This window comes from Cyprinodon tularosa, unplaced genomic scaffold (assembly GCF_016077235.1).
Source record: "Cyprinodon tularosa strain WSP-4 unplaced genomic scaffold, ASM1607723v1 ctg31, whole genome shotgun sequence".
Taxonomy (NCBI): domain Eukaryota; kingdom Metazoa; phylum Chordata; class Actinopteri; order Cyprinodontiformes; family Cyprinodontidae; genus Cyprinodon; species Cyprinodon tularosa.
The window spans coordinates 3,011,947-3,019,111 of NW_024039019.1; the positions used below are offsets into that span (position 1 = coordinate 3,011,947).

Below are 7,165 nucleotides of genomic sequence, written 5' to 3' on the forward strand. Positions count from 1 at the left end.
TGTGGGTGCTGCAGAGACAAGTCATGCATGAGTGTTATTTTTAGGCCTGCCCCAACACAATATTATTATCAGTTATCGGTCTGATACTAGCCAAAAAAATAATATCGGATTATTGGGAATGGTTAGTTTTTACAATTTTGGTCACTATTACATGGGTCAGTGTTTTTCATACCTATTGTTATTGACTGTTGCGCTCTATTTTAGTAATATCACTTAAACAAGCCTTGTCTAATATTCTACAATAAAAGAAAAGTAATCAAAGCATCATGCTTTGAGTACTGATATCGTATCAGGTCAGTAACAGTAAATTCTCAAAGCTGTAAAATCAGTGATAAAAAAAAAAAGGTGGATCGGGACACCCGTAGTTGTTTTATCATGTATTCAAAATAAAAAAAAAGGCTGATGGGAAACAGTTTGATGGGGTATAAGGACTTTACAATATGGTGTTCTTTGATAGATGTGATCATTTAAATTATTTTAAATTCTACAGAAAGTGAAGGAACCGCATTATCTATTTATCCATCAGTTTATAGGCCGTTGATCGATGCATTCAATGACTTCAGACATTGGGAATTCTTAGTTTTGATGCATTTTCAAAAAGAGTAATCTCTATTAAACTGTGTTCTTTCCTTTCTGTTGTCATTTGAACTCTATTGTTTATTACAAATGCTATTTTTTTCATTACAGGTGCCTTACCTTAGGAAGTCTTTAAGTTTCACATTTCAATACCCAAACTATGTTTTTAAAAAAATTTTAACATTGTATGTTAACATAGTAAAACATAACTTTGTGAGTTTGATTGCTTGCTCTATTCTCATTTATTTATTCTAATGCTCATGACATACTGGCTCCACCTATCACCATTCACATGCTCATATGGAGAGATTGCTGAAAAGTCAATTACTAAGAATGCACGATTGGCGTAAAGCCGATGGATTTGATTATTTCTTTTTTGGGTATCCGAATTAGACCAATTTATAATTTTCTCTTGCGCTTTAAGATGGCAATGGTTGTTAGTTGGTACAGCATATACAAACTGAATGGAACTGAGTTAAATTTCCAAAGAACGGATTTTTTTTTCTTTTAAGCAAGGAGAAAGTTTAGACCACGTCTTTAGCCAGCGGACCAGCAGATCAACAACAAGAGGGGGAGGGGAAGCAGTCCAGTACTCCACTTTGCAGAAAACTTGGCTTACTCTAGGTCTTTCTTTAGGAACCCCATTTCATAACAGTCAAATGCAAAATAATTGCATTTTTGAAACTGCAACTTTTTAATAACACTAGTGTACCTTTGACTCCAATTTCCCACGCTAACCTATCACTGATAGATGAAACAACAATATTCTAAGAGTTGAGTTTATTTTTGCAGTATCGCATTAAAAAACACCATATTCATTAATATCTTAGCTGGCTGCAGCAAACCACTGCAGATGTGCATCTCTTGCAGTACGTGCATCAGCGTGTGTGTGTTTATGCAGGGGATCCTGCACCTATACCATAAAAGGGAAGGATACACACCACAGCTGCCTCTAGTGGTTTCTTAGCCAACACAAAGAGCAAAACTGCAAAGAGATGAGATCGAGCGGAAGCAACAAGGTATACAGACAGACTGGACAGTGTATAGAACCCCCCCACCCCCACCCCCCTCCAACCAGTCTGCCCCAGCTGACTGCATGCACAATAGTAGTATTAATCAGATGCAGACCTGAACCGGTTTCAAACACTAACATTGACAGTTTACAGTAGGGGCCGAATATCAATCACATATCTAAAAATAACATCTCTGCATGCACCCCCCCTTGCTTTATTCCCCATTTTCCCTTTTCTAGTTAACAGCAGCTTCTGTCAGCGGGGGTGCTGGAATGTACCAAAGCAAGGTCAGCAACAACAGAGAGGGGTGTGTGTTTTTTTTTTCTTTCAAAGAATAATAAAAAATGTCTAGCTTTTTGAGGAAAGAAGACTATAAAACACACTGGCAGGTGTGAGGAAGACTGTGCATGCATGTGAGTGTTGGATGCACAGCTGGTCCGCATGGTGAATGGTAACCTAGAAATGGCTGCTCAGGTGGTTATCAAAGCCGGTAATCAATTAAAGGCATATACCGGTTAGAACATGTTGACAGTCACCTTATCTCTGAGTTTCTAAGTGGGCATCCCAAACATTTAAAGGTGACATTTGGGTCATCAATGTTATTAGAAAAATATTTACACATTAATCTAAATTAGGGCAAATTCTTGCAATTGAGTGACTCTTCCTTCAACAGTAAACATAGAAACCAGAGCCCATATTCAACAGCTTAGTCCTCCTGTTTGCAAAAATAGAACCACAAGTCAGTGTAACCGCAAACAGTCTTCCTTTACTACATTCATCATTTCACATTCCTCTCTCTGTGTGGGTCTGCACGTGAGCATGTGTGCATGTATTTGTGTAAGTGTGCAACTATGTTGGTGTGTGTGTGTGTGTGTGTGTGTGAGCTTCATGCATGAATGTGCAGCAGTCTGCAGACGCACACTGCAGCACACTTACCGAGACACAAATCATTGATAGAGTAAAATATAAAAGCACACAGAAATCATCCAAGAACAATGAGGCAACAATAGAAAAACACACACAGAGAGGCACACACTTCTCCACTAACACACAATGCATGCAGTAGATTTCCATTCACAGCCCTAAAATAAGCACATCCAATTCCTCCTCTGCATTCCTCATTTACCTCTCCTTTTTTCTTTTTTTCTTTTTGGTCTTTGGTTCAGGCAGCCCTTCTTCTCCCCTTTTTCCTCCCTTTCATTCACTCCTCGCCACCTTGTCTCACCCGATCCTCTCCTCTGTCTCCTTTCTTTCTCCCCTCGCCTCCTCTTCCTGTTTCCACTCCACTCTCTGATGCTGGGGCTCTCATAGCAGCACAGACTGATCCACGTGCACAGAGGGATGGTGGGGCGGGCCCACGGGCTGCCAGTCAGTAGGGCCGGGGCCAGTTAACAGGCTGAGGGCCCTCTCATCTATCACAGGAGGAGGGGAAAGAAGCAGACAGAGAGAAATAAACAGGGGGGGTCTTTAATTCTCTTCCTGTGTGCCTACGTGCGTCTGTGTACAGTATGAATGTAGACATTCGGGAGCTGGATTGCAGCCAGTACAGTAGATTACATGTTGGAAATCTCTGTTATGTTAAGCTCTGTCACAGATCTATTTAAATGTAACAACATTTTGTTTTTTTTTTATGATGATTAGTGTTAAAAAGTGAGACATTTCCAGTTTTCTTGCAGCAATTTTTTTCCCCCTCTGAACTTATTTAATATTTGAAAACTCCAAAAAAATTGCATCATACATTTTATTTCAATGATGCAAACTTGGTGAAATCTGCTTCTATGTGCATGAGTGAAACAGTGCAAAATGGTGACAAGAGAGGCTGCCAGCTCAAATGTCAAGTGACAGGACAGCCGGCGGAGGAGGGGCCTCAGCTCTCCCCTCTTAAGGGAGGGTCTAAAGTCTTTGTAGCACACAATACAAGATCAGCTCTAGCTTCTCTGCTCATTTCACTCTTCACTGGCTGATAGAAAGCAGACAGAACTCCTGGGGCCCTGGGATCATAGTGAAAGTTGGAGAAAGATGGAGATCTTTCAGGGACCAAGTGAAACGATACAAGCATTCTGGGGATGTTCTTTTTTTATGTTATCTTAGATTATTATTTATTTTTGTATCTGTGAAGTGCCATAGCAACAGCAACCGGATCTGACTGAACTCTTATTGGTTAGCCTTCAACAACATGTGGGCATTCACACCAATCAGCAAGCCTGAGCTACAGCCTCATAGGCCAGAGAACCTGCTAAATCGCACCCCCTGGTGGCTCAAAAGAGGCTTAGCATACACCATAATTCAGTTTTCAATAGAAGCATTAGTCCAGTTTTTTTTTTTTTTTTTGGGATCTACTAAAGAATGTATTCCAGGTAGCTCTAATACAGCTGACATTCAAGCAAATTTTTCCAAACTCCAACTGTATACTGCAACAGATACTTAGAAAAGTGGATATTTAAATTAATCTGAATCAAAGATTATCACATTGTGCCTATGGCAAATGGTTAAAAAATCTTCTCAACTTTATAACTGTTAGGTTTCGAAGATTTAAAAAAAAGCAAACACATCTAACCAAACTAAACATCATTCAACATACTTCTAAAAAAAAACTGACCAAACTCATTGGACAAAAACTGCATTTCCAACATCTTCTGTCAGGTTGTGAGTGACAATTTTGCCTTGGAATTAGTGGTTGGTTTTGTCAATAAAAAACACATTAAATGTGTAGTTATCTCGTATGCATATGTATCCTTCATACTAAATGATATAAAATTCATATTTGGGCTGTTAATTGTTATCTTTGAGAAGGATGTGAAAAAATATTACCAATCAAAGCTAAAAATAATAAGCATTTACCGGCCATAGATTAATCTGTAAATATGCCAAAATGCGAAACAATAAAGTTAATAACTAAATAGATATATTAAATAAATAATGTTTAATCAATTGGTTAGGTTTTGCTAAATATAAATATTTTAAGGATTTTAATAAAATATTTAATATAATGTATTTCTTTGTTCATGTAATTATCAATAGCATTAATTATTTCTAAATGAACCCTGGTTGGATGGAAGAACTGAACTTTGCAGTGCTATGCAACAAACAATAAGTATATACTGCCTTTATGTGGACAAAGTTAGGTACTGCATATTGATGTTATGGATACATAACAGTATGTAGAACTTGTTAAAGGTAGATGCCAACTAAACTGGATGGTAATCATCTTCTTATAGTCTCAAAATGTGGAACATATATTGCTAGTGGTACTAGGTCTGTCTTTATAGATGCAGCTGGAAGAAGCATACAGTACATATTAAGAATCTGCAATGTAAATGCAAACACTTGATCTGTAATGTAGAGCTAAACAGCACAAATGAAATACTTTTTAAACACTTTCTGCATTTCTGCTTCATCTGGATTTGGTCAAAAGAGAAGTGCATTGACTAAAATATGTTGAACTCCCAGTTCAAACAGAGGAGGATCATAGTGAACCTGATGTGTTAAACACTTCTGCTGGGTTTACCTCCTTAACTACAAACTAGGATAACACTGTTTGCTTTAAACTAGATAAGACACTCATAACCCAACCTTCTTTAACTATTGTTTCAAAATAGTTATTAAGTTGATGGTTTTTGAAGAACTTGGTTATTACCGAAGTGTTAGTTACTTATTCTGCAATACGTAATATCTTATGTTTTAATGTTTCTTTTATAATTCATAAAGAACCTCAGTATCAATAAGTAAGCTGGCTTAAATGCCTGTTGCTGGGCAGATGGACTAGTCAGGTGTTGGAGCAATTCCTCTCCTACATTATTAACCAATCCCATGTTGAAATCTTGAAAGTAATTTCATCATCTATTTAAAAATCCCGTTATTGACTCCTGTCTCCATTTTCACTCTTAAATTGACTGTATAGAGGTAACTAAAACTCACCAGCTGTTGCCTTTTTCTATTAAGAGCTGAGGAATAATAGGCTCAGTAGCTGTATCACATGCTCCCCCTCCCTGCGCCAAGGACCAACAGTGGGCAGCCCAACCAGATCTATACTTTGTCTGAATTTATAATTTTAATTGGTAGAAATGCTGACAGTTGAAAAATGTCTGTCCACATAACCGCATCAACAGCCCTGGCTGCAAAAGTTATGATTGTCATAACTCAAGATTAGATCAGAGAGGCAAGCTGCTCCTAACAACACTCAGTCACTCAAATAGACTTATTAAGGTAGTGAAAAATTGTAGCTGGAGCTAATCTGACAGTTAACATTTGCATAAAGCAGACTTTATCATAGTGCAGCGCTGCACAGCCACAGACACTCCAGTAACTGGAACTGGAGCACTTTTTATGTGCTTTACATTTCAGACCAATCGAGATAAATGTTCCCCTGCAACTTTTATTTGCTAACTCCAGTAGAGTAGTTATGGCTATATTTTACCACTTAGCAGTCGCTTGAAGCTATCCAGCCCCTGAGATTGGGGCAAGAAATGTTGCTGGATTAAGCCCCCATTGGTGAATTAATCCAATAGCTAATAGAAGATAAAGCTGAGAAAAAACTGTATAGTTTTTGGTCGGTAGGATAAAGGAATATGTCTTTAGATCAGGGTCTCTTTGAGGAGCTAGGAAAGAACAAAAAAGTTTAATATTATTTTCTTTGACAAATTATTTACTTTACTGAAAGTTAGACATATTTGCTTGTAATGAACTTTACACAATTTAGGATTATAAATAACTGTAGGTACAATTATACATTGAGTTGGACTAATATATTTTCAGTGTAACAAGAGAAAGGGACTTCTATACATCCTTTTACACACAATAGCTGTCACTTGGTAGTCAAACTTTCTTGCTTTATCTCTCTTTACTCATTAGCTTATGCACCATTCAGATAGATAGGCAGAGTAACTTGATCTTCATCACTTAGGGAGATTAGTCAGGTTTGCATTTTACTATTTTAAACAAAACACCAGACTAAACTGTGGCACAGTATGGTAACCTTGCAACAAGAGGGTCTAAGGTATAATCCTGTGCATTTAGTTTGCATGCATTCTTTTGGATAAGCAGGTTTCCTCCAAGAATTTGGCTTCATTAAGTTGCCTTTAGGCATGTGCATACATGGTTGTTAAACTTGTGACAGAGTTGCATCCAGTCCTAGGTGAAGCCTGCCTTTTTATTATAGCCACTAGACAAGCAATAATCCTCCTCATTCTGCCGGGATCAAACAAATCAAACTTATTATAGAGGCAAATGGACGGACATAAAACTGACGTAATAATCGCAGAAGTTCTCTGCAGAACTCTTCTCTGTTGCTGGCCTCTTTAACCTAAGCATTTATGGAAACACATATGACTTGTCTCTATACCAGATGGTGATACGTATATGGAAAAACATCTAAGTTACAACCTCAAAGGCCAAGAAGAAACCTTACACAAGCAAAAAAAAAAAGCTTTTTTTTTTTTTTTTTACCTATTATATTGTATTCATAGGTTTCCAACAGTTGGGTTAAGGGAGCAGTGACGAGTCCTTAACACCCACAGAAAGTCAAGGCTTGCTCTTCTGCCACGCACGTCCAACTTTGCATATCAGCTGTGTCACAT

At 37.8% G+C, this 7,165-nt stretch overlaps 1 protein-coding gene across 1 annotated transcript in view; it reads right to left on the reverse strand.

Moving 5' to 3' along the window:
• Positions 1-2,909, reverse strand: part of kdm6bb (lysine (K)-specific demethylase 6B, b) — a 36,473-nt gene extending 33,564 nt beyond the window's left edge. The window contains exon 1 of the mRNA XM_038292201.1: positions 2,716-2,909. The gene's annotated coding sequence lies outside the window, so the exon portion shown is untranslated. The remainder of the gene's footprint in view (positions 1-2,715) is intronic.
• Positions 2,910-7,165: the final 4,256 nt, after the last annotated feature.